Raw genomic sequence first — 25,047 nt, 5'->3', positions numbered from 1 at the left:
GTGGCTGCTGCAGCACGACCCTCATTGGCTGGGATGCTCTGTGCAACTCCACCCTGACACCCCTTGCTCAGAACAAGCCAGGCCCTCTAAACCAGGAGGTCCAGCCTCCCAGCGCCGTGTCCAGGGACCCACCAGAGGCCTTCGTCATCCTGGCTCACTCCACTGGCTAAAGAGATGACAGTGTATCTCTCTGCACTCAGTGGCACCTGGTGGGCGGCCTCAGGTTGGCCCCAATGGGCGTGTTTGTGCCACAGAACCTGGCAAACGCTGTAATCGGGATCCTTTCCTCACCTGCCCGAGAGTCAGTCCTGACAGAACACCCAGATGGCAGCACAGGCATGCGCACCTGGAGGGGACAGGAGACTGGAGACCTGGCCGGCGCCCTGATCTACTTTTCCTTAACTACAGAACCCAAATAAAGAGGCCTCTTTTTCTTTTTTAAAGGCCTAGTGTATAGAGGGTTTAATTTGGTCAAAACCAGAGGAGGAGGAGGTGAGGAAGAAAGGAAATGGGCACTCTGTCGAAATTCTGTAGCTCCAAAGCCACTTGGCAGCACTAATTAGGCTACAAGCATATCAAAATAAAAATGCTTTTGATAATCACACTTAACAACTTGAAAATTATCCCTCTGTCTTCTATGAGACTAATTTCTTTGTTCCCACCCTCCACACCTCAGTCTGTCTCCCTCTCTCTCAACCAAGTGTGAGGATTTAAAAGCACAGCTTTTTGATATGAGCCCCCCACACCCCTAAACACACACACAAAACCAAGATACCTCCTGGCTCCCCAGCAGCCATGCTGAGGCCACCTTCGCTCTTCCCTCCCCTGCCTGCCACCCACCCAGAAGTCCTCACATCCTCTCCTCTTCCGTTTCAGCTAAACCACCCTGAATTATCCCCTTCTGACTGCCTGAATTCTGGTAAAGTCCCCTGGTCATCCACAGCTTGAGCTACCAAGGCACCAAGTTCTACAGATCATTAGCATCCCCAAGCACAGGCAGGAGTTCACCCTTCTAGAAACCTGAGTCCTCACCTTCCACGTGTAAGAGCTGGTCTTCCCCAGCCTCCCTCTCCCAGGCTCTCTCCAAGGTGCTTCCCAGCCTTGTCTCCTACCACTGCTCAGCCTCCTGGATCCTGTCCACATCTAGCCCAGTATCTCCTCTGTGTCCCCAGAGGGCCACACCTCCTGGCCTCCCTCAGAGCACTCCCGCCACCCAGGGGGTCCCACCTGACATGCCCTCCCCTCCCTCCTCACCTGATGTACGTCTGACTTAAGCATCTCATTTTTCTCTCCATAAGTCCAGAAAGGAGACTATTTTTTTTTTTTCCGACCTCCAAAAACAGAGCAGACAGGAGAAGAAATGGCAGCAACATAACCCAGGAAACGGCAGTTAAGGGTCACTGACCTTGCAGCCCCAGGGGGAGGCTAATGGTCCACCTGATTCCACGCCCCCCCCCACATCTACTGCAGGATCCGCAAAGGGCCAGGTCCCCCCAGAACAGGGCTGAGTGTGCACACCGGGGTGGGTGAAAGCTCTTGAGAAGCCCCCTCTCATGCCCAGGAGACCACCAGTCCACCCTGGAGGGAGAACAGAGGTTGACCCTCTGGAGAAGGGAGAACCAGGAGTGACAGACTGTGGTGTGAGTGCCAAAATGAGGAAGGGAGGTGAAGTGACCACACGTCCTGCCCCCTTCCCTCACTCAGCTCCCAGAACACCAGCAACCAAGGAGGAAAGACCTCCAGATGTGGACACTGAGGTGTCCCAACAAGCAGCCCACCCAGGGCCCCTACTGTGAGATGGACCCCCACGTGCTCTGGACTCCCTTGTGAGCCCCCAAGATCACCCAGCAGATTCATAAAGAAAATAGACCAAAGGAAAGCTTCAGAAAAAAACCCTGAAGGAAGCTAACAACCCAGAGAGAAGAAAACCTACAGAAACAAACATGCGTCAGGAGCCTGGGAAATAGAAAGAACGCAGCCCTGCACGACAGGATGCCCCACACACATTCTAGAAGAATCACTCAGGGAGAAAGAAAGGCCTCAAGGAAATCAAACATGATAGGAGAAGCTGGCAAAAAAAGAGATCGATAGAGGGGCTGGAAGGTAAGTGAACAGAAATCTAGAAACTGAACAAAACAAGTGAATGGAACACGGGTAAAAAGGGGGGAGACTGGAGAGTCAGGCCAAGGATCCAGAAGCTAAGTAACGAAGCTTTAGAAAGAACGGACAGTGAAAAACAAAGAGGACGAGATGGAATGATTCAAGAAACTCCCGGGAGAGGGCATGGAGGGCCCACACCAAGGCCTTGTAGAGTTCAGATCCTGGAAACTGCCAGAAATGAGGAAAGGGACAAAAAAATCAGAAATCAGAAACGTTCTGGATTTCTTGGCAATTTGCGAAACTACAAAAGTACAAAGCAACTCTCAAACTTGTCAAGGAAAAATGATTTCCAACCTGCAATTCCCTATCCAGCCAAACTATCGATCACATATGAAGACAAAATAAAGACAAAGAGCAACCACTCTTGCCAGGAAGCCACGTGGGTGAGTTCCACCCCAGCAAGGGAGCTTGAGAGGCACAGGGGCAGGAGCTCCCTCAGGGCGAAAGCACAGAGCCCTGGAGTAGCTGGCCAGGGCAGCAGTGGGGGCAGGTGGGAGGTGCTGGCCTCCACTTCACGGACGCCCCCCTCACTGACGAGACCCCCAGGGACCGTGGCCTTTGGCTGAACTGACCATGAGATGGGAAAGGCACTGCAGAATGACATGGAGCCCAGGACATGCTTCTAACTCACATCTTAGCAGGAGCCGTCAGATGCCCACAGCCCAGAATGGAAGATGTCAGAACCTGCCCAGACAGTCCCAGGCACACCCCACAGTGCAGACTTTCTAGAATGACTCCAGGAGCTGGTAACAGTGGTGGACTCTGGGGAAGAGAAGTGGGGGAAAGGTTTATCACCCACTGTCTACCTCCTGAATTTGAACCATATATTTGATTATTCAAAAAAGGAATGAAATACAACATATGCAAAGCATACCCTCCCACCCCTTGAGGCCCCATTTCACTACCCCTTCCCCTGAGAAGCTTTTCCTGGTTCCCCAACTTGGCCCAGAACAAGCTGGAGGCTTCTTTCTGACCTGCTCCACTCTGGGCACAGGTCAGTGAGTGCAGGTCATTTGTCCCATCTAGAGCTCTTTGGGGGCTGATACAGTTCTCCTCTATCTGTGGTTTGATTTTCTGTAGTTTCAGTGACCCGTAGCCAATTGTGGCCTGAAAATATTAAATGAAAAATTTTAAAAAATGAATAATTCCTTAGTTTTAAACCATGTTCCATTATGAGGAGCATGATGAAATCTCTCAGTCCCACTCCCTCCTCCCTAAGACAGGAATCATCCTCAGCAAACCCACACTGTATATGCTACCCTCCCGTTAGTCACTCAGCCAACTTGGTTATGGACCCATGAGAATTTGTGCTCAAGTAACCCTTATTTTACTTACTAATGGCCCCAAAATGCAAGAATGATGAAGCTGCTTCAGATATGACTATGTGTTTCCTTTAAGAGAAAAGATAAAAGTTCTTGACTTGTTAAGACAGAAAAATCACATGCTGAGGTTGCTAAGATCTTTGGTAAGAGTCTTCTACCTGTGAAAGAGGAGAAGAAATGCATGCTAGTTTTGCTGTTATGCCTCAAAAATTAAGAGCCCTTGTAAAAATTCGGGCCATTGTGCATGAAAAGTGCTTAGTCATTCACCTTCCTCCAGCTCCTCACGGGGGCACTGTGTCACTCACGGCATCCCCAGAAGGGGAAGTCCAGTCCCGCAGGATATTTTGAGAGAGAGAAAGGTCACATTCCCTTACTTTTATGATAGTGTGTTGTTATAATTGTTTCACTTGATCATTAGTAATTGCTGTTAATCTCTTACTTTGCCTAATTTATAAATTAAACTTCATCACAGGCCTGTATTTATAGGAAAAACAAAGTATGTACAAGAGTTTGGTACTATCTGAGGTTTCAGGCACTTACCGGGGGTCTTGGGACACATCCCCCGAGGACAAGTGGATCTAGTGCCTACCCGCTCATCTCTGTTAGGTGAGCTTGGCACGGGTAACGTGCTCCAGGAACACTGGAAAGGAGCTTTCATTTCCTGCCTACTCTGTATGCCAGGCACCTCCTGGCTCACTGAATTCTTGCCATAGTCTCTTGGGGTATTAGCAATCCTCATTTTACTGATAAGAAAAATGAGGCTTGGAAGGACACACAGGAAGTAGTGGATTCAGGAATAATGAGGCCTGTCCAATTTCAGGACCCCTATGTTTTCACCAGAGTAACCTGGCCTCAGGCCTGGTTCAAAGTAGGGTTCTGAAAATGTTTCACTGAATCAAAATTTAAAAACTGAGTTGAAATTTAAATGTCCTGCTGGAGCTGGGGTCTTCCCATGCTCTAAATCTTGAAAAGGAGGTCCCTGTGCTCAAGGGTGGGAGGGTAGTATCTCCACCTAGCCAAGGGCCAGGGCCAGTGGCCTCAGACAGTAGGGAAGCCCCCCGTCCAACTGGGAAGGTTCTGGGTGTCCTACAGGGTTACCTTGAGGGCCAGGTGTTGGTTTTTAACAGCTTTACTGAGATATTATTCACATACCACATGGTTCATACATGTGAAGAACAACTCACGTGTCATAGATATATATAGTCACAGATAAGTACACTGTCCCCAGGATGGACTTCGTCTCCCTTGGCCATCCCCCACTCCCTCAGCTCCCCCAGCCCCAAGCAACCACTAACCACTCTGTCTATGGACTTGCCTATTCTAGAACATTTCATATAAATAAAATTTTTAAATGATGTGGCTTGCGTGTGTGACCTGGCACACTGTTCTCAAGGTTCGTCCATGTTGTGGCATGGATCAGGGTATTATTATTGCTTTTTATAACTGAGTAATATTCCATGAGGTGGGTATGCCACACCGTATTTATCCATTACCAGCTGATGGATTCTGGGTTGTTCTGGTAATTATGAACATGCTGCTGTGACATTAGGGTATGTTTTTAGGGGGACGTATGCCTCCATTTCTCATTTATGAACCCTCCAGTGGAACTGGGGGGTCACGATGGAACTGTTTAAACACCCAGGAACCGCTGGACTGTTTTCCTAAGCCACTGCATTATTTTGTGTTCAACCGGGAGGTGTATGAAGGGTCCAAGTTCCCCAGGTCCCCATAACACTTGCTATTATCTGTCGTGTTAATTAAACACCCTTGTGGAGGTGAAGTGATCTCTCACCGTGGCTTTTATCTTCACTTCCCTGAGGGCAAATGATCACGAGCATGTCTTCATGTGCGCATCGGTCATCTGTATATCCTCTTTGCAGAAATATCTATTTGAATTCTTTGCTCATTTGTAAATTGAATTATTTGCCTTTTTATTGTTGAGCTGTAAAAGTTCTTTACATATTCTAGATACAAATTTCTTATCAGATAGGTGATTTCCAAAATTATCTCCTGAGATCCTCTGGGTTATCTTCTCACCTTCTTCATGATGTCCTTGGAAGCACAAAAGTTTTTAATTTTGATGATTCACAATTGTTCTTTTATTGCTTCTGCTTTGCCATCATATCTAAATAACATTGCCTATGGGCTGGGGCTGTGACTCAGTGGGAGAGTGTTCGCCGAGCATGTGGAGGCACTGGGCTCAATCCTCAGCACCACATAAAAATAAATCAATAAAATAAAGGCATTGTATCCTTCTACAACTAAAAAATATATGTTGAAAAATTGCCCAACAAAAGATCACAAAGAATTATACCTATTTTTCTTCTATTAGTTTTATAGTTTTATCTCTTATGTGTAGGTCTTTGATCCATTTTGAATGAGCTTTAGCATGGGTTAAACTGTCTCGGCATTCTCATTGAAAGTCAATTGACTAATGTGCGTTTATTTCTGCGCTTTCAATTCTATTCCAGAGATCTATATGCCACCCACAGGCCAGGACCACTCTCTCGATTACTGTAACTTTGTAGTAAGTTCTCAAATCGGGAAATGAGTCCTCCAACCTTGTTCTTCTTATTATTTTTTTCAAGACTCTAGGCATTCCGATTCCCCTGCATTTCCATGTGAGTTGTAGGAACATCTTGTCAATTTCTACAAATAAAGGCATGTGGTGTTGTAATAGGGACTGTACTAGATCTGTAAGTCTCTGACCTAAGAGCTTTGGGTATCTTCCCATTTCTTTAGGTCTTTAATTTCTTTCAACATGTTTTATAGTGTTCTGGGCACAAGTTTTGCACTTCTTTATTTATTTGTAAGTATTTTGTTCTTTTTTGATGCTATTAAATGAACTTTTCATTTTCAGTTTCCTCACTGTTACTAAGGGTTCAACCAATCTTAGGTAAAAATAGTTTTTAAAAATACATTATGTTAAAAAAATAAAATAAAAATACTTTATGTTGTTGCTGATGGTGTTGGTTCTGTCTGCACAGAAGTGCAGACATTTTTCTGGTCACTATTCCATAAACAATACAGAATAACAACTATTTGCACTGTACTAGGTATCCTAAGTGATCCACAGATCACAGGACAAGGGAGGTCATATGCAAACACTACACCCTTCATATGAGGAACTTGAGCTTCTGGCTCTGGATGTCTTCTGGAACCAGCGCCTGGGTTTTGTTATCAGTCGTGTCCTGCTGCACTTATTAGTTCTAATGGCTTTGTAGTAGGTGCCCAAGCTTCCTCTACAAGATGCATCAGCTGCAAATAGAGATTCTCCTAGCTCTTCTCTTTCAGCGTGGATGCTGATCGTCTCATCGTCCTTCCTGACCCCCTGGATGGCCGAACTGTGAACTGACAACTAGTTCTTCCAGGAAGGCAGCAGCCAGGGCTGTCATGCCCACACATGCCCACCTGCTGTGCAAGGTTCCGTGGGTTAGCCCCTAGGAGGGGCTCCTGCTCGGGGCCTCCTGCTCGCCTCCCTGCCTCCCCTTCTTCTCTGCACTCTGTCCAGGGAAGCTGCCCCTGTGGCTGGAGGCTTCACACAGGTTCAGTCAATGGGAAGCACGGGCAGGAGAGGGAATGTGGGGGTCTCCCCACTCCCAGCTGGCTTTGGTGCCACCGTCCTGGTGGGAGCTGCACCTCGCCACTATGGCAGGTCCTGCTGGACATCCCAGCCCCTGCTTCAGGCCTCATTGTGGTATAGGACACACTATTTCCTCTTGTGACCCCTTCGAGGCCAGCGGTGGTAATGGCTTTCCATGTTGCTTGTCCCTGGGTGCGTCAGCCTCCCTGGTTGAGTGTCTGACTGGTCTTGGCTGATTAATTCACTTTCTTAGAAACAATGCATGACCCTCAGCCATTCCCGACCGGTTTTTAATGCTATTCTGCAAGACCCCACACCCCACACTGCCCAGGGAGGAAGGCACTGTGGAACTTGGCTTATGTGAAAACCTGTTTCTCTGAGTTAGATTATTACCAGGGTGCCTGGTCCTCGAGCGAAGGAGAAAGTGAGGGAGCTTTAGATCTGGAAGGCAGAGGGTCAAGGGCAACCCAGACTGCATGTGACCTTGCCTGCGGCTGCTGCTCTTGGTCTCCCTTCTCTTGCCTCTGGGAGGAAGTACCTCTGTAGCCCCTTAGACTGACTGTTCATCCTGTTGCTCACATCTGAGAACAAAAAAGGGGCCAGAGGCAGGGTTCTAGAAAGCCACTGTTGTTGCTTTTGTCCTAATAGCCCTATGGCAAAAGTGTCAGAATCTCTCAGCCTGTTTGTGCAAGCTTGCTACTGATTACCAGTGGCTGCATTAAATACTTCGTATTATCTCATTTAATTACCAGAAGCCTTGGACGTTGGGCATTATTTTAGGTAAGGAAATAAAAATCCAGTTTTGATCTCAAAACTCAGAGCCACACAGACCCTAGTCTGTGTCTCAGTCACTGCCCTGCCCTGCCACCCAGGAGCCACCTGTGAACAGACGGTCAAGATCAATCAGACTGTGGCCCCTCCCAGTTACCACGTCTCTCCCCCACAGTCGGCCAATCTCACCTACCCCTCCTCGACTGTCCATCATTCCCTGGCCACCTTGGGCCTGTGCTCACTGTGTGAAAGGCCCCCTCCACCTCAGGTGTCCTGCAGTCAGACCTGTCTGCCGCGCCTCTAACCACAGCCTCTGCCCAGAGGCAACTGTGGCCAACGACCAGGCCACCTATGTGGTGGTGGAGGCCAACATGGCGCCCAGCTGAGTGAACATTTCACTCCCTTCTGCAGAACTGACCAGAGAGCCCAGTTTGCCCTTACCCTGAAGTGCAGAGCCGGCGGCGGAGAGGAGAAGGTGACCGTGGAGCTCAGTGGCTTTTGCATGCTGACTTGCCCAGAGCTCCACCACAACCAGGCTTGCTGGCCCCTCCGGCAGCTTCTACCTGATCACAGCTTACTCAACCTGCTGACCATAGGCAGGGAAGTGTTCTGTGCACAGGCCAGTTTCTCCTCAGAGAGAGAAGTTAGATTGCTGAAGCTGCCCTGGGGGAAGAAGGTTCCAGGGGATCTTTTCTTTGGAGGAAGGAAAAACTATGATTTTTACTTATTTATATATTTTTAACTAATTCAAAATTTTAATAAATTTTAACATTTTGCCATATTGGCTTCAGAATTTTGTTTTTAAATTTAAATAAAAAATTTAACAGATGCATAAAAACATAAAATTTATACATATTAATGAGATACCATGTGATGTCTCGGTAAATGTATACTTTGTATGATTTTTTTTTTCTTTTTCTTCTTGCAGTGCTGGGGATCAAAACCAGGACCTCCCATATGTGAGGAAGGTGCTCTAAAACTGAGCTACATTCCCAGCTCCTGCTTAATGCTTACATGAAGTTAAACATCCATTTCCTCAAACATTTATCATACTTTATAATGAAAACATTGAAAATACTTTTTTCTAGCTTTTGAGATATACAGTGTGAAACTGTTATCTCTAGTCACCCTACCGTGCAAGAGAGCACTAAGACTTCTCCTGACTGCAGCCCAGGACCCACGGAGCCACCCCTCCCCCACCCTGGCACGCTCAGCTTCTGCTCTGAACTTCCGTGAGAGCAGCGTTTTCATATTCCACATGTGTGTGAGATCATGCAGCACTTATCTTTCTGCCTGGTTTATTTCATATAACATAATGTCCCCAGTCCCATCCATGTTGTCACAAATGACAAGATTTCATTATTTTTTTTAACAGCTGAATAGCATTGCATTGCATATTCCTATCACATTTTTACATCCATTCATCAGCTGATGGTCACTTAGGCTGATTCCATTTCTTGGCTATGGTGAATGGGGCTGCAATAAACATGGAGCGCAGATGTCCCTTCAGTAAACTGGTTTCAGTTCCTTTGGGCAGATACCCCATACTGAAAACACTGGCTTAGAAGATGGTTCTACTGTGCCGGTTTGAGGAAAGCCGCTGTCTTCCACGGTGGCTGTGCTAATGCACATCCTCACCAACAGTGCACAGGCTCCCCTTGCCTCCCCGTCCTCCCCAGCACTTGGTATCTTCGTCCTTTTGGTAACAGCCATTCTTACTGGGGTGAGGTGATATCTCATTGTGGTTTCAAAGCGTGCACAACCCTCCCCATCAGGACCCAGTCCTCAAAGCTTCTCTCTGCTGCTGCCTGCTCTCCCCCTCAAGAAACAGCTGCCCGCTGAAGCCTGTCTCCCATGGATTAACTTCACACTAAAGTTAGTTAGGCATGTTCAAACCCTCCCTCCCGAGCACTGCTGATCCCCAGGTACTAGAGGTCACCCTGGAAAGGTGCTGGCCGGAAACACCCACCATGACAAAACCCAGGCACAAGCCTCTTTAATCTAAACAGGGACTCTGGTTGCTGCTGCCTTCTGCAGGCCCACTGGACTGCAGCTCTCGCCAACCTACACAAAGGAGACGAGAGGCACACAGCCCACGGTCCAGAGGAGGCTGCTTTCCCAAACCCTGGACGCTGAGGTGCCAGCTGCCTGTGATCACATCCTTGCCCCTGAAACATTATGTAAAAGATTCTTGCTTGGAGCAAGGAACAGGATGGCCCTGGGAAGGCACAAGCCTGCCATCATCCAGCATTTGCTTGTTACTAAAAAGCTCTGTCACTCTACCTTGCAACTCATCACCTGCATCCGGGGATATTGATCCCTGTGTGGTCACAATGGCACTCAGCATGGGGCTGTGTTCTGTTGTGGTGGACTAGCCTTCAATGGGGGCAGACAAGCAAGATGCCTGGGGCTGTGGGGCCACTGTAGTCCCTGGGACAATCCCCTGTTCCCTTGGCAAAGTCGCTCCCATGCCCTCTCCATGACAGATTAAGAAACAGCATTGGGCAAGAAAATCTCATCCAGAAAGATGTCCCTTGGAGGTCACTCTCAAGCAACTCCCTCCCACTCTCCCTGGGGACTCACTCCAAAAGAAGACAGCCCATCTGGTTTTCAGAATGCTCTAGGAGAGGAAAGGGTGGTAAGTCTTTTAACCTGAAATGTTTCTGGTCCACGCCTCTCATTCTGGTTGTGTGTGTGTGTGTGTGTCAATGTGATGCCTTACTCTGCACTTCTGTGAGCACGTGCAACCCGGGTGCTTGCAATTGCTTTCAATCTTGTCACAATTGGGAGTGCCCCATGAGTTCCAAACAGGAGCCCTCTGGGTCTAATCCTAGCAAAGTGGTCTGACTATAGCTATAGCCCCTGTGACTAGGAAAAAAGGGTTGCCACAATATGCCCTGGGCTCAGGGATAAATCCTCTTCCTCAATTCAGAACCCATGCTGGTTCAAGGCAGTGGCAGCTTCCTCTACTTACAGACGTCAAGTCCAGAAAGCCCAATATAAATATGATAAATAGGACTTTCACAGGGCAGAGTGCTCTAGATATCTGAAAAAAAAAAAAAAAAAAAAAATCTTACAAAAGCTAGATGGTGCCCTGGGAATGAGTCCCTCTCAACTAATAGATACTGCCTGTAAGGTTTCAGAAGCAGAGCAAGGCCTAAAGCAAGAAGCCGAGCTCCGAAAGCCCTGGCCTTTGGAGGAAATGGAAGACCTGGAAGAGGAAGAAGGAAACAAGGAAAAAATGTCCTCCATAAAAACCGACTCACTCTAAGAAAAGGCCACTGGAGAACAATCGCCCAAAGACACAAGGGAAAAGCCTGCCGGGAGGCCCGCTCCCCAGATGTGGGGAGGGAGAAGGCTCAGAGGAGGATGAGGAGACCACAGGGACCTCAGCAGATTTGACCCAGCCAAACACAAGTTCCCCACAGGAGCGCCCTGGAAAATCGACAATGGGAACCAAATGATCAACTTTCTCACAGATACAGGTGCTGGCTGCTCAGAATTAAATACCAAACTAGGAGGGAATGCTAAGACCACCATCAGAGTAGCACGATCATCGAGGGTACTAGTTAAAGCTCATGATAGGTCCTTCCTCAGCCGTTGGACGGTCAGCTGAAGATGTGACTTTAGAACAGTTGCCCATACATGCTGGCATGCCTGAAACCCCTCTTGGGCCATAACCTTTTATGCAAGTTAAATGCCCAAGCAGCTGCCCCAGGACAACTGAAGATGTAAGTTCCCCTCAGAGCACTCTGTACATAAATGGACATTTGGGAAAGGAACAGCAACTTCAAGAACAACTTCCTGCAGAAGTCTATAAAAAGGTTAAAACCCAAAGATTGGGCAATAGTCACACCTGAAGGGCTAAGAACACACAGCCAACAAGGACTGCACAAAGGTGAAACTGGGACACCAGATTTAAAACAGCACTTAACTAAAGCAGGAAGTTCAAAGGGGCATTCTGCCCGTGTTTTAAAAAATTTTAGAGTGCAATTTAAGTCAATTCTGTCAATCACCCTACAACACTGCAATCCTTCCAGTTAAAAAATCTCATTCAGATAAGTACAGTTTTGTTCAGGATTTGTGGGCTATAAATTATATTGTCTGGGATGTTCACCCAGTGGTACCCAACCCCTCTGCTTTACTAACTGATGTCCCAGGATCCAAAGAGTCTCACTCTGAATTTCATACTGAATTTAAAAGATGCCTTTTTCTGCATACCCCTAGAAGACCAATCTCAACTCCTATTTGCCTTTGAGTGGCAGGAATCCCATACAAAAGCAAACTAGCAGGACAGCTGGATGGTGCTTCTCCAGGGGTTTAAAAAAAGTTCTACTTTATGGGACTGGGGTGGTGGATCAGTGGTAGAGCACTTGCCTACCACATGTGAGGTACTGGGTTTGATCTCAATACCACATAAAAATAAATTAATAAAATAAAGGCATTGTATCCATGTACAATTAAAAGGATATATTTTTAAAAGTTCTCCTTTATTCAAGGACTTTCTAGCAAGAGATTTAAGTCATATGAAATTAACCCAAGAACTCTTATTCTTATATGTGGATGAAATGTTGACACCCCTTACCTCTAGTTCAAATGTAACCAACTGACCTGTAAATAACACTTTTCAGCAACCAGGCCACAGGGAAATTTTCTCCTTGGACAAGATCTTATCCCAAATGTAGTCCTTAGCTGAACCCCAATTAAAAAACCTGAGATAAAATATCTGAGGATGCTACCTAACAATCATAGATATAACGATGGATAATTCCAAATTTGAGTCAAAAGGCCCCTTTCTGTTGGAAACAACAATAGCAACAATAAAAGCCCACTTGTATGAGTAAAAGCCAAATGTCACATGAGTGCTGGGTGGATTCCAGAACAAAATTTCCACCACAGAATAATTTTATATGAAAATGATTGGTTTGCAACAGACTGGGTTTGGAGACCAGGTTTGAGATAACCAGCACTGAACAGAACTCAGTGGTTATGTGGGACCAACCTAAGGCCGTGGCTTCCTCCAGGATAGTTAGGGAGATGCACTATGGGGTACCCTTCCGTCCAGGGATGCTGGATAAAAATAGTAAGTAACTGATCTCCCAAATCTCCACCACAGGCAGTTTGGAGCTAGCTGTCTTCCCCTGGTTTGATCACCTGGCATCAATCTTTGTGCCCCACATTGGCCTGGAAGATGTGATTGGTTCTAATTTCACATGAAGAGCTTTAAATGACAGCACCAGGGGGACTTCCTTGCTACATACTGAAGTGGCCTTCATGAGAAAGGCAGTTCTCCAAACTCATTAGGTATTCTAACAGCAGTCCAAGGGGACCTGAATGCTGCATGTCTGACCATGATAGTTCACTGCAGGACCTCCACGCCCCAGTAGAAGCCATGACCAACAAGTCAGTGCTCAGCCTAAATGCAAGGCTACCTTGGTGAGGGGGAAATACTTGGTAGCAAAAGATACTGATGTTCCCACTAGGTCTTATATGCACAGGGTTACTCTCACACTATGGCATTTATTGTTGCTGTGGAGCAATGTCTCAATTACAAGACTTTTACTGCCACAGGAGGTGGAGAGACCAGGATAGTACAAATGTCAAAATGAGTCACCCTGGCTCGACCAAGAAAAGAAACTCAGGGGGATCCAAGATGGTAGACTAGAGGGAGGCTGCGTTCCTTGTCATTCCATAACTCTGGTTTCAAGCAGAGGATATCTGTTTCTTGGTGAGGCAGTTTTTTCTGCTTATCGATCCCCTGCTTTTTACCCCATGTGTCTGCTGTGATGACCTGCAGTCTACCAGCATATTGACGCCTTTTTTGAGTGCAGATTGCTCACTGTCAGGCACCTATCATCTACCATTTGCCTGCCTCTTGCCTGTCCATTGCCTGCCTTACACCTATCCAGCACCCAACACACAAGGTTCACCTCCCGATCATCCAACAATAGTCAGCAAACTGATTGCCGACCGCCAGTGGAGCAACAACTGCCTGCTGTTGCCTGGAAGTTCACTGTTACAGTACCTGGAGGTTTGATTACACGTGGCTGCCGCCATTTTGAGACAACAGCCAGGCCCCGTAGGACCCCTGGCCGAACTGACTGAGCCCCGTCTCCAGGAGCCCTCAGCCTGACCGATTACTCCCTGCCTCTAGGGCCCTCACACTGACTGACTGCTCCCTGCCGCCAGGACCCCTAGACCAACTGACTGCGCCCTATCACCGGGACCCCAGACTGAATGATTGCACCTGGCCTCCAGGATCCCACAACCACACCAACCACACCAGACCTCCAGGACCCCTGCCTGACCAACCACACCCCACCTCCAGGATCTCTAGCTGACCACGTCCATACCCTGAGCTGCAGCTCCGCATTTGCCAACACATTTGGAAGCCAGAGTGGCCATCTTGGATAATCCTGGAAGCCCTAGCTCCAATCTTTAGGTGGGGCAAAACCCATCCTGAGATGCCTGCTAGAGACTTGAAGCTCATTGTCAGGTACCGCTCATGCATCAGGCTACTGAACACTGGGAGGTTTCATTACTATACAACCATTATACTGTAGATTTTCTTTTTTCTCCTTATTGAAAAACTTTAAGGTTTTATTTCTTTACTTTTCTTGCTCTCTTTTCCTTTTGTTTACCTGTTCCCTCACAGTCTCTTTCTCCCTTTTTGCATGCTAACGTCCAATTTCTTTTGATTACACTCTCACACGTTCTATTATCTAGAACTTCGGTATATTCTTTTCTTATCCCATTAACAGCTACATTCTACATCTCTCTGCATCCTCTTTGTCCTCCATTAAAAACTGCACACCTTATTGCAAATCTGTTTGTTTTACTGAAGATAATATTTGAACTCATTCTGTTTATTAGGACAATTTTGTTATTGTCCTCATAGCGGCTATTGGTCTAGGATTGCATAGTGTCTGAATTGGGCACTGCTAATATTGATCTCCCCTTAAAGAAAGGGTTTTGGAAACCTATAGGGCCACTATAAGCCTATAGGGGGAAATCTGCAATACCCCAGATCTGCACTGCTAGAGGGGAAGATACATGAACAACATGAAAAAACAAGGGAAGAAAATAATCCAAACAAATCTATATTCTATATTAATAGAATCCAATGACAGTATGTTAGAAGAAATGTCAGAAAAGGACTTCAGATTATACATGATTAAAATGATTCACAAAGCAAAGGATGAGATAAGAGAGCAAATGCAGGCAATGGATGATAATACCAATAAGCTGAAAGAGCACCTGCAGGAAGCAAAAGATCATTTCAACAAAGATATAGAGATTCTCAAAAAAAAAAACAAAAAAAAAAAAAAAACAAAAAAAACAAAAAAAACAAATGGAAATCCTTGAAATGAAAGAGACAATAAACCAAATAAAAAACTCAATGGAAAGCATCACCAAAAGACTAGACCACTTGGAAGACAGAACCTCAGACAATGAAGACAAAATATTTATTCTTGAAAATAAAGTTGGCCAAACAGAGAAGATGGTAAGAAATCATGAACAGAATCTCCAAGAACTATGGGACATCATGAAAAGACCAAATTTAAGAATTACTGGGATTGAGAAAGGCACAGAGATACAAACCAAAGGAATGAACAACCTATTCAATAAAATAATATCAGAAAATTTCCCAAGCCTGAAGAATGAAATGGAAAATCAAATACAAGAGGCTTACAGAACACCAAATGCACAAAATCACAACAGATCCCCACCAAGGCACATTATAATGAAAATGCCTAACATTCAAAATAAAGATAGGATTTTGAAGGCCGCAAGAGAAAAGCATCAGATGACATATAGGGGGAGACCAATACAGATAGCAGCAGACTTCTCAACCCAGACTCTAAAAGCTAGAAGGGCCTAGAAGAACACATTTCAAGCTCTGAAAGAACATGGTTGCCAACCAAGAATCCTATACCCAGCAAAACTAACCTTCAGATTTGAAGATGAAATAAAATCCTTCCATGATAGACAAAAGTTAAAAGAATTTACAAATAGTAAGCCTGCACTACAGAATATTCTCAACAAAATATTCCAGGAGGAGGAAATGAAAAACAACAATGTAGGTCAGCAAAGGGAGGAACTACCTTAGAGAAAAACCAGTCAAAGGAGAAACCAAGCCAACCAAAAATAAGCCAACCAAAAATAAGCCAAATGACGGGGAATACAAATCATATCTCAATAATAACACTGAACGTTAATGGCCTAAACTCATCAATCAAAAGACATAGACTGGCAGAATGGATTAAAAAGAAAGACCCAACAATATGCTGCCTGCAAGAGACTCATTTCATAGAAAAAGACATCCACAGACTAAAGGTGAAAGGATGGGAAAAAACCTACCACGCACATGGACTCAGTAAAAAAGCGGGGGTTTCCATCCTTATATCAGAAAAAGTGGACTTCAAGCCAAAGTTAGTCAGAAGGGATAAAGAAGGACATTTCATACTGCTTAAGGGAACCATAAATCAGGAAGATATAACAATAGTAAATATTTATGCCCCAAACAATGGTGCATCCCTGTACATCAAACAAATCCTTCTCAATTTCAGGAATCACATAGACCACAACACAATAATTCTGGGTGACTTTAATGACCGCTGTCACCACTAGATAGATCTTCCAAACAAAAACCAAACAAAGAAACCATAGAATTCAATAACACAATCAATAGCCTAGACTTAATAGACATATATAGAATATTCCCTCCATCAATGAGCGGATTCACTTTCTTCTCAGCAGCTCATGGAACCTTCTTGAAAATAGACCATATGTTATGCCCCAAAGCAGCCCTTAGGAAATGCAAAAAAATAGAGATACTGCCTTGTGTTCTATTAGATCATAATGGACTTAGAGTAGAAATCAATGACAAAATAAAAACAGAAATTACTCCAACACCTGGAGACTAAATAATATGCTACTGAATGAAACATGTATAACAGAAAACATCAGAGAGGAGATTAAAAAATTCTTAGAGGTCAATGAGAATGATGATACAACATATCAAAATTTCTGGGACACCATGAAAGCAGTACTAAGAGGAAAATTCATTGCATGGAGTGCATTCCAGAAAAGAATTAAAAGTCAACAACTAAATGACCTAACATTACAGCTCAAAGCCCTAGAAAAAGAAGAACAGAATAATAGCACAAGTAGTAGAAGACAGGAAATAATTAAAATCAGAGCTGAAATCAATGAAATTGAAACAAAAGAAACAATTCAAAAAATTGACAAAACAAAAAGTTGGTTCTTTGAGAAAGTAAACAAAATAGACAAACCCTTAGCCACACTAACAAAGAGAAGGAGAGAGAAGACTCAAATTACTAAAATTAATGATGAAAAAGAAAATATCATGACAGACACCACTGAGATACAGAACATAATGAGAAGCTCCTTTGAAAATCTGTATTCCAACAAAATAGAAACTACTGAAGACATTGACAAATTTCTAGAGACATATGCTCCTCCCACACTGAACCAGGAAGACATACACAATTTAAACAGATCAATATCAAGAAATGAAACAGAAGAAGTCATTAAAAACCTACCACCTAAGAAAAGCCCAGGACCAGACGGATTCTCAGCCAAGTTCTACAAGATCTTCAAAGAAGATCTCATTCCAATACTTCTCAAAGTATTCCAGGAAATAGAAAAAGAGGATACCCTACCAAACTCATTCTATGAAGCTAATATCACCCTCATACCCAAACCAGGAAAAGACACATCAAGGAAAGAAAATTTTAGACCAATATCCTTGATGAATATAGATGCAAAGATCCTTAACAAAATATTGGCAAACCGTATCTAAAAACATATTAAGAAAATTGTGCACCACGATCAAGTGGGGTTCATCCCTGGAATGCAAGGATGGTTTAACATCTGTAAATCAATAAACATAATCCATCATGTCAATAGACTTAAGGATAAGAATCATATGGTTATTTCCATTGACGCAGAAAAAGCGTTCGACAAAATACAACACCCCTTCATGCTCAAAACACTAGAAAAAATAGGGATAGTAGGAACATACCTGAACATTGTAAAGGCTATTTATGCTAAGACCATGGCCAACATCATTTTTACTGGAGAAAAACTGAAACCATTCCCTTTAAAAACGGGAACAAGACAGGGATGTCCTTTCACCACTTCTATTCAACATTGTCCTTGAAACTCTAGCCAGAGCAATTAGGCAGACTACGAATAGGAAAAGAGGAACTTAAGCTGTCACTATTTGCTGATGACATGATTCTATATTTAGAGGATCCAAAAAACTCCTCCAGAAAACTTCTAGACCTCATCAATGAATTCAGCAAAATAACAGGCTATAAAATCTACATGCATAAATCTAAAGCATTTTTATATGCAAGCGACAAAACAGCTGAAAGGGAAATGAGGAAAACAACTCCATTCACAATAGCCTCAAAAAAAAAATAAAATAAAATACTTGGGAATCAATCTAACCAAAGAGGTAAAAGATCTCTACAATAAAAACTACAAAACATTGAAGAAAGAAATTGAGGAAGACCTTAGAAGATGGAAAGATCTCCCTTGTTCTTGGATAGGCAGAATTAATATTGTCAAAATGGCCATACTACCAAAAGTGCTATACAGATTTAACGCAATTCCAATTAAAATCCCAATGATTTACCTTACAGAAATAGAGCAAGCAGTCATGAAAGAATAAGAAACCCAGAATAGCTAAAGCAATCCTTAGCAGGAAGAATGAAGCAGGGGGTATCGCAATACCAGAACTTCAACTATTCTACAAAGCAATAGTAACAAAAACGGCATGGTACTGGCACCAAAATAGACAGGTAGATCAATGGTACAGAATAGAGGACACGGACACAAACCCAAATAAATACAATTTTCTCATACTAGACAAAGGTGCCAAAAATATGCAATGGAGAAAAGATAGCCTCTTCAACAAATGGTGCTGGGAAAACTGGAAATCCATATGCAACAGAATGAAACTAAACCCCTATCTCTCACCCTGCACAAAAATCAACTCACAATGGATCAAGACCTTGAAATCAGACCAGAGACCTTGCATCTTATAGAAGAAATAGTAGGTCCAAATCTTCACCTTGTTGGCCTAGGATCAGACTTCCTTAACACAGGATTCCCTTAGCACAAGAAATAACAGCAAGAATCAATAACTGGGATAGATTCAAACTAAATAGCTTTCTCTCAGCAAAGGAAACTATCAGCAATGCGAAGAGAGAGCCTACAGAGTGGGAGAAGATCTTTGCCACTCATACTTCAGATAGAGCACTAATTTCCAGAATATATAAAGAACTCAAAAAACTCTACATGAAGAATACAAATAACCCAATCAACAAATGGGCTAAAGATATGAACAGACACTTCACAGAAGATCTACAAGCAATCAACAAACATATGAGAAAATGTTAACCATCTTTAGTAATAAGAGAAATGCAAATCAAAACTACACTAAGATTCCATCTCACCCCAATTAGAATGGCGATTATCAAGAACACAAGCAACAATAGGTGTTGGAGAGGATGTGGGGAAAAAGGTACACTCATACATTGCTGGTGGGGCTGCAAATTAGTGCAGCCACTCTGGAAAGTAGTGTGGAGATTTCTTCGAAAACTTGGAATGGACCCACCATTTGACCCAGCTATCCCACTCCTCGGCCTATACCCAAAAGACTTAAAATCAGCATACTACAGTGATGCAGCCACATCAATGTTCATAGTTGCTTAATTCATAATAGCCAGACTGTGGAACCTAGATGTCCTTCCATTGATGAATGGATAAAGAAACACACACAATGGAATATTACTCAGCTATAAAGAATAATAAAATTACTGCATTTGCAGGCAAATGGATGAAAGTGGAGAATATCATGCTAAGTGAGATAATCCAATCTCAAAAAAGAAAAGGACGAATGATCTCACTGATAAGTGGATGATGACACATAATGGGGGGTGGGAGGGGGGCAAGAATGGAGGAAGGAGGGACTGTATAGAGGGAAAAGAGGGGTGGGGGGAAGGGAAAAATAACAGAATGACTCAAACATCATTACCCTATGTAAATGTATGATTCCACAAATGATATGCTGTTACTCCATGTACAAACAGAAACAACATGTATCCCATTTGTTTACAATAAAAATAAATTTAAAAAAAAAGAAAAGAAACTCAAAAGGCTTCTTCAATAACCATGCCAGTCTTCCATGCTATGGGCTCCTTTCTCCCCCACGATGTCCCTGCCCAGCAGGCAGCAGTCAGATGAGGATGAAGCCCCTGTCCATGTAAGAATATGGGATGAAGCAAACTGACAGAGGCACCGAAAGGGCACCTAAGCAGCCCTGTCAGGACCCAGTCCGCAAAGCTTCTCTCTGCTGCTGCCTGCTCTCTCCGTTAAGGAAAAGCTGCCCGCTGAAGCCTGTCTCCCATGGATTAACTTCACACTAGAGTTAGCTAGGAATGCACAATCCCTCCCTCACAAGCACTCCCTGATCCCAAGTTATGGGAGAAGGTCCTACCTGGAAGTGTGCTTGCCAGAAATACCGACCATGACAAACCCCAGGCACAAGTCACTCTAATCTAAACAGGGACTCTGCTGTTATCTTCTGCAGGCCCACTGGACTGCAGATCTCGCCGACCTACACAAAGGAGACGAGATGAACACAGCCCACGGTCCAGAGGAGGCTGCTTTCCCAAACCCTGGATGCTGAGTCGCTCACCTGTCTTGGATCACATCCTTCCCCTGAAAAATCATATAAAAGACTCTCCCTTAGGGCAAGAGGTGAAATGGCTGTTGACAGACGAGGGCCAACCATCTTCCAGCATGCCAGCCTGGCTTGCTGTTAATGAGACTCTTTCTTCATCATGCTGCTGCTTCTCCATCATGCAGCAGAGAACTGTTCTGATGTGCATTTCCCTGATGACTAGAGATGCTGAGCATTTTTTCATGTATGTAGGCCATTTGATTTCTTTTGAGAAAAGTCTGTTTAGGTCTATTGCCTGCTTTTTATTCAAGTTATTTGGGTCTTTCGCTAGGGAGGTTTTAGAGTTCCTTATGTATCCTGGATGGTAACCCCTTGTCAGATGCATAGTTTGCAAATATTTTCTCCCATTTTGTTGGTTGTCTTCTCACTCTGATTATTTCATTTGCTGTGCAGAGGCTTTTTAGTTTGATGAATTTGGTCCTGTTGGTCTTTTTTTGCTTTTGATTCCTGAAGTTTTAGAGTCATATATATATATATATATAAATCCTAGTCCAGTCCATTGTCTTGAAGACTTTCCCCTATTTCCTTCTAGTAGTTTCATTGTTTGGGGTCTTGTATTTAAGTCTTGAAACCACTCTGAGTTGACTTTTTTTTTTTCGCTGATCAAGGTTTATGTGATATTTCAGTTGGTATGACACTTGGGTAGCTTGTTGCATTTTTCATTTGTAGACCTTTCTTTTTACATTTTATATATATATATATATATATATATATATATGTATTACAGATACATATAATACACAAAATAAAATCCTTTGGAACAGTTATACACAAAACATGCAATATTGGATTTAAATTGGATCCCAGGATGTGACTGAATGAAAAAAAAAAAAAAGATGGGCCAGGCATTGAGCAGGTTTGACTAGCTGTGTCTCACACATCTGGTTTGAAGGGCAACCGGGCCTGTGCGACATTGGCAGTGGAATCTCAGAGATGGTGCAACGATTTTACATCAACGATTTTAGGATGACACAAGTTAAGTACCATCTAGCATCAGGATATCTGTAGGGTTTTATGAGCCATTCCTATTTCTAACTTTAGGAAATTGAAGCTTTTCCCAGGTCATCTGCTTTAATCTCCAACGACAATCCTGCCGTATCCCAGACATTAGAAGCCTTTAAGCGTGGCTCTTTATGGACCCACCAAAGTGTATCTGCACCCTTCTTCAAACATGCCTCTTCCTCAGGAGCCAGATTCACCTTCACAACATCTGAGATTCCACTTTGTCCCAAGACGCAAGGCACACTTAGAAAAACATTGTCCTTTATTCCATAGAGACCCTTACTCATGGTGGCGACTGGATGCACCCACCTAAGATTCTTCACTATACTTTCTGTCAAATCTGCCACAGACAGTCCAATGGCCCAGGTGTGCAGCCTTTTAGTTTGATCACCTCATAAGTGCTGTCAACGACCTGCTCGTGAACCTCTTTCCGATGTCCCTTATCTGCATCAGTGCCTAAATCTGGGTGCAGATTCTTCAAGGAGACACTGGCAACATTCCCCCCACTCCATTCAGGTATACTAGTCTCTCCATGCTCCCTAAGGACTCACCCATGACAGCCTAATGGGTGAACTCCCAGCCGTTCCTCCATCAGGTCATGGAACTGGGCTGAATTCAGATTGCAACCACTTCCAATAACATGGTTTTTGGGAAAGCCACTTATCTTCCAAGCCACATGGGTCAAGATATCCACTGGATCGGAAACAACAAGCAACTTGCGGCACGGCCTGTATTTTACAACATTAGGAATGATGAACTTAAAGATGTTCACGTTATGCTGGACCAAATAAGAGAGCTTTCTCCCTCTTGCTGACATGACCCAGTTGTGATAATAATGAGCTTGGAGTTTGCAGTCACACTATAGTCTTTGCCAGAGACAATGTTTGGTGTTCTAAGGAAAAGGCTGCCATGCTGGAGATCCATCATCTCTCCCTTCAATTTATCTTCCATGACACCAAAAGAGCAAGTTCATCTGCCAAGTCCTTCATTAATATACTGATAGCACAGGCACCAACCCCAACAATTGTAATCTTATTCTGGGGGACATGTTCTTCCTTAAGAAGATTCACAACCTGTTGGTCCCTGAGACTAGCCATCTTGGACTGGAACACAAAGGAATCAGGAGCACACATTGAGGAGGCAAGGGGCTGCGCAGCAGCGTCTCCAGCACGCAGGGCTGGGCGCGGGAGGGGCTCTAAATGGAACCGCAAGGCTGAGGTCAGGAGGCAAGCCAGGCAGATGTGCGGGAACCCACGTGTGGGTTGGGCTGGGGGCGGGCTGGAGTCAATTTTTATAAATGAGATAGGAGTCCAGTTTCAGTCTTCTGCATGTGTATACCAGCTGAGAACTTCAATCTCAGAGGGGAAATGGGGCCTTGGGTAGTGAGTGAATCTAAGAAAAATCCTAGGAGGACTACATCCCATCTTCTCGGTCCCCACCAAGAAGGGGAAGGGGGCTTTCTCAGCACCCTCACCCCTTTCCCCAATCTGAAGGAAGAGGTGTGTCTTATGATAATTGTAAAAACAATAATATCTGGGACCAGACACAATGGAGCCAGCTGACCATGGCCTGAAACCTCTACAACCATGAGCCAAAATAAATCTTTTCTTCTCTAAGTTGATTTTCTCAGGTATTTTGTCACAGTGTCGGAAAGCGATTGCAATCCATAATAGCTCTGAGTGCCAGACCCTGGACAAGGCACCATCGGGTCATCCTCCCACACTTGCAGGACCAGTATTACTCTACTTGACAGATTCACTGAGCAGTAACTTACATACTGTAATTATACTGCACGACAGTATTTCCAGCATGCTCTGCAGTATAGAAGGCACTTTGTTAGTCACTCTCACTTGCTACCAATAGCACCCTCGCCTAGTGGGCAGGGCAGGTGGCACCTTCATTTTATAGATAAGAAGCCTGGGGCTCTACCATCTCAGCCTCCCCACCTCACACCACTTCCTGACTCATGCTCCCTGCCCTCACCGTTCCCTTACTCTGGTCCCCTGCTCCACTCCGGTGACTCACTCACAGAATAACTCACCATGTCAGCTTCCTCGAGGGAATGGCTTTGAGCTTATGGCCCAGGAGCTGGAGCTGTAGAAGGATAAAGGGAAGCCAATGGGGTCGCTGTCCTCAAGAAACAGAAAGTCTTTTTTTTTTTTTTCTTTTGAGGTGCTAGTGATGAAACCCAAGGTCTTACACACACTAGGCAAGTGCTGTACCACTGAGTCATATCCCAGCCCAGCGGAAAATATTTTAATGTAAGAAAAAGGACAAACAAAATGGGGAAAGACATGACAGGTGACATAGGATGAGCAAGTGGGGAGGGGATAGGGATGGTGGGCAGAAGGTGGAGCTGGGGCAGAAACCACCTCCAGGAGCAGAGAAGTTGGACGAAGCAGAAGGTGTATGCTGTGCGTGGACCACCCACTCCATGTGACCCGAGAAAGGGAAAGGTGGGGTTTTTCAGAGTTAGAAACAAAATAAAACAAAAACAGTTGATTCTGGCTTTGCTACTACTCAGTTATATGACCTTGCGAATTCACTGACTACCTCCCTGGACCTGCTAGTCTGTCTATGTAACAGGCTTATCCCGCTGCCCTGCCCCGGGACCCCCCGTACAAAGAGCTGACATTATGGGACCTGTTGCATGTGAAACTTCAGATTGTCCCTTCAGTTTCATAAACAGTAAACAACGATGTACTCTCCAAGGGTCACGATCAGGTTTCACGCCATCAGAGCCATCGAGCGATCACTGAGCCTGATTCGCAAAAACACACTTGAAAGGCTGAGAATAATATAAAACGTGGCTTCTGCCTTCAAAAAACTCACCATCTCAAAATATCAGGCATCTGAAACCCCTCAAAGGTACTGCTTCAGTGAAGAGGAAGCTAAGGGTCCCTGTGTTAGCTTTTGTGGCTGTGACTCAAATCTCAGACATAAACAACCTGAGGTTTTAGTCCAGAGTCGGCTAGCTCCATTGCTTTGGGCATGAGACAAGGCAGAAAATCATGGCAGAAGGAGGTGGGAGAAATCTTCTCACCTATGGCAGCAGGGAAGCAGAGAGAGAGCATGGCAGGGACAAGAACTACACTTCCAGGACAGGCCCTGGTGACCTACTTCCTCCTTCCAACTAGCCCCACCCCCACAGCCTCCACCCGCTCCCAGGAGTCCATTCGGCCATCTGTGGATTACTCGTGACCCAATCACTCCTGAGAGCCGAACCTCTGGACACTGCAGCAGTCGAGACCCTTGGGGACATTCCAGATCCACACCACAATGGTCATAGAGGAGGAGCTGGACCTGGCCTCTGAGAAAGCATCCCCGCAGAGGCCGGGCTGGCATGCAAAGCTGGCACAGGGAGGCCAACACACACTCAGTGCAGGCACAAGGACGCGAGGGCAGAGGACCCCCTTTCCCACAAGTGTGGT

The 25,047-nt window shown here is 44.7% G+C and overlaps 1 long non-coding RNA gene and 1 pseudogene across 2 annotated transcripts; one reads left to right on the top strand and one right to left on the bottom strand.

The window, feature by feature from the left end:
* Positions 1-3,671: 3,671 nt before the first annotated feature.
* On the top strand, positions 3,672-21,313 carry LOC306640796. Its single transcript, XR_013757915.1, has 2 exons — positions 3,672-9,973; positions 20,562-21,313. It is a non-coding gene; the product is annotated as an uncharacterized lncRNA (long non-coding RNA).
* Positions 21,314-21,723: 410 nt separating this feature from the next.
* LOC306640791 (L-lactate dehydrogenase A chain-like) lies at positions 21,724-22,714 on the bottom strand (annotated as a pseudogene). Its single transcript has one exon. The product of its transcript is annotated as an L-lactate dehydrogenase A chain-like (transcript).
* Between the last annotated feature and the right edge of the window lie 2,333 nt (positions 22,715-25,047).

Source organism: Sciurus vulgaris, assembly GCF_902686455.1.
Source record: "Sciurus vulgaris genome assembly, chromosome: 11".
Taxonomy (NCBI): Eukaryota; Metazoa; Chordata; class Mammalia; order Rodentia; family Sciuridae; genus Sciurus; species Sciurus vulgaris.
Note: the sequence above shows the minus strand (reverse complement) of the source record. Positions and strands in the feature narration are given on the sequence as shown.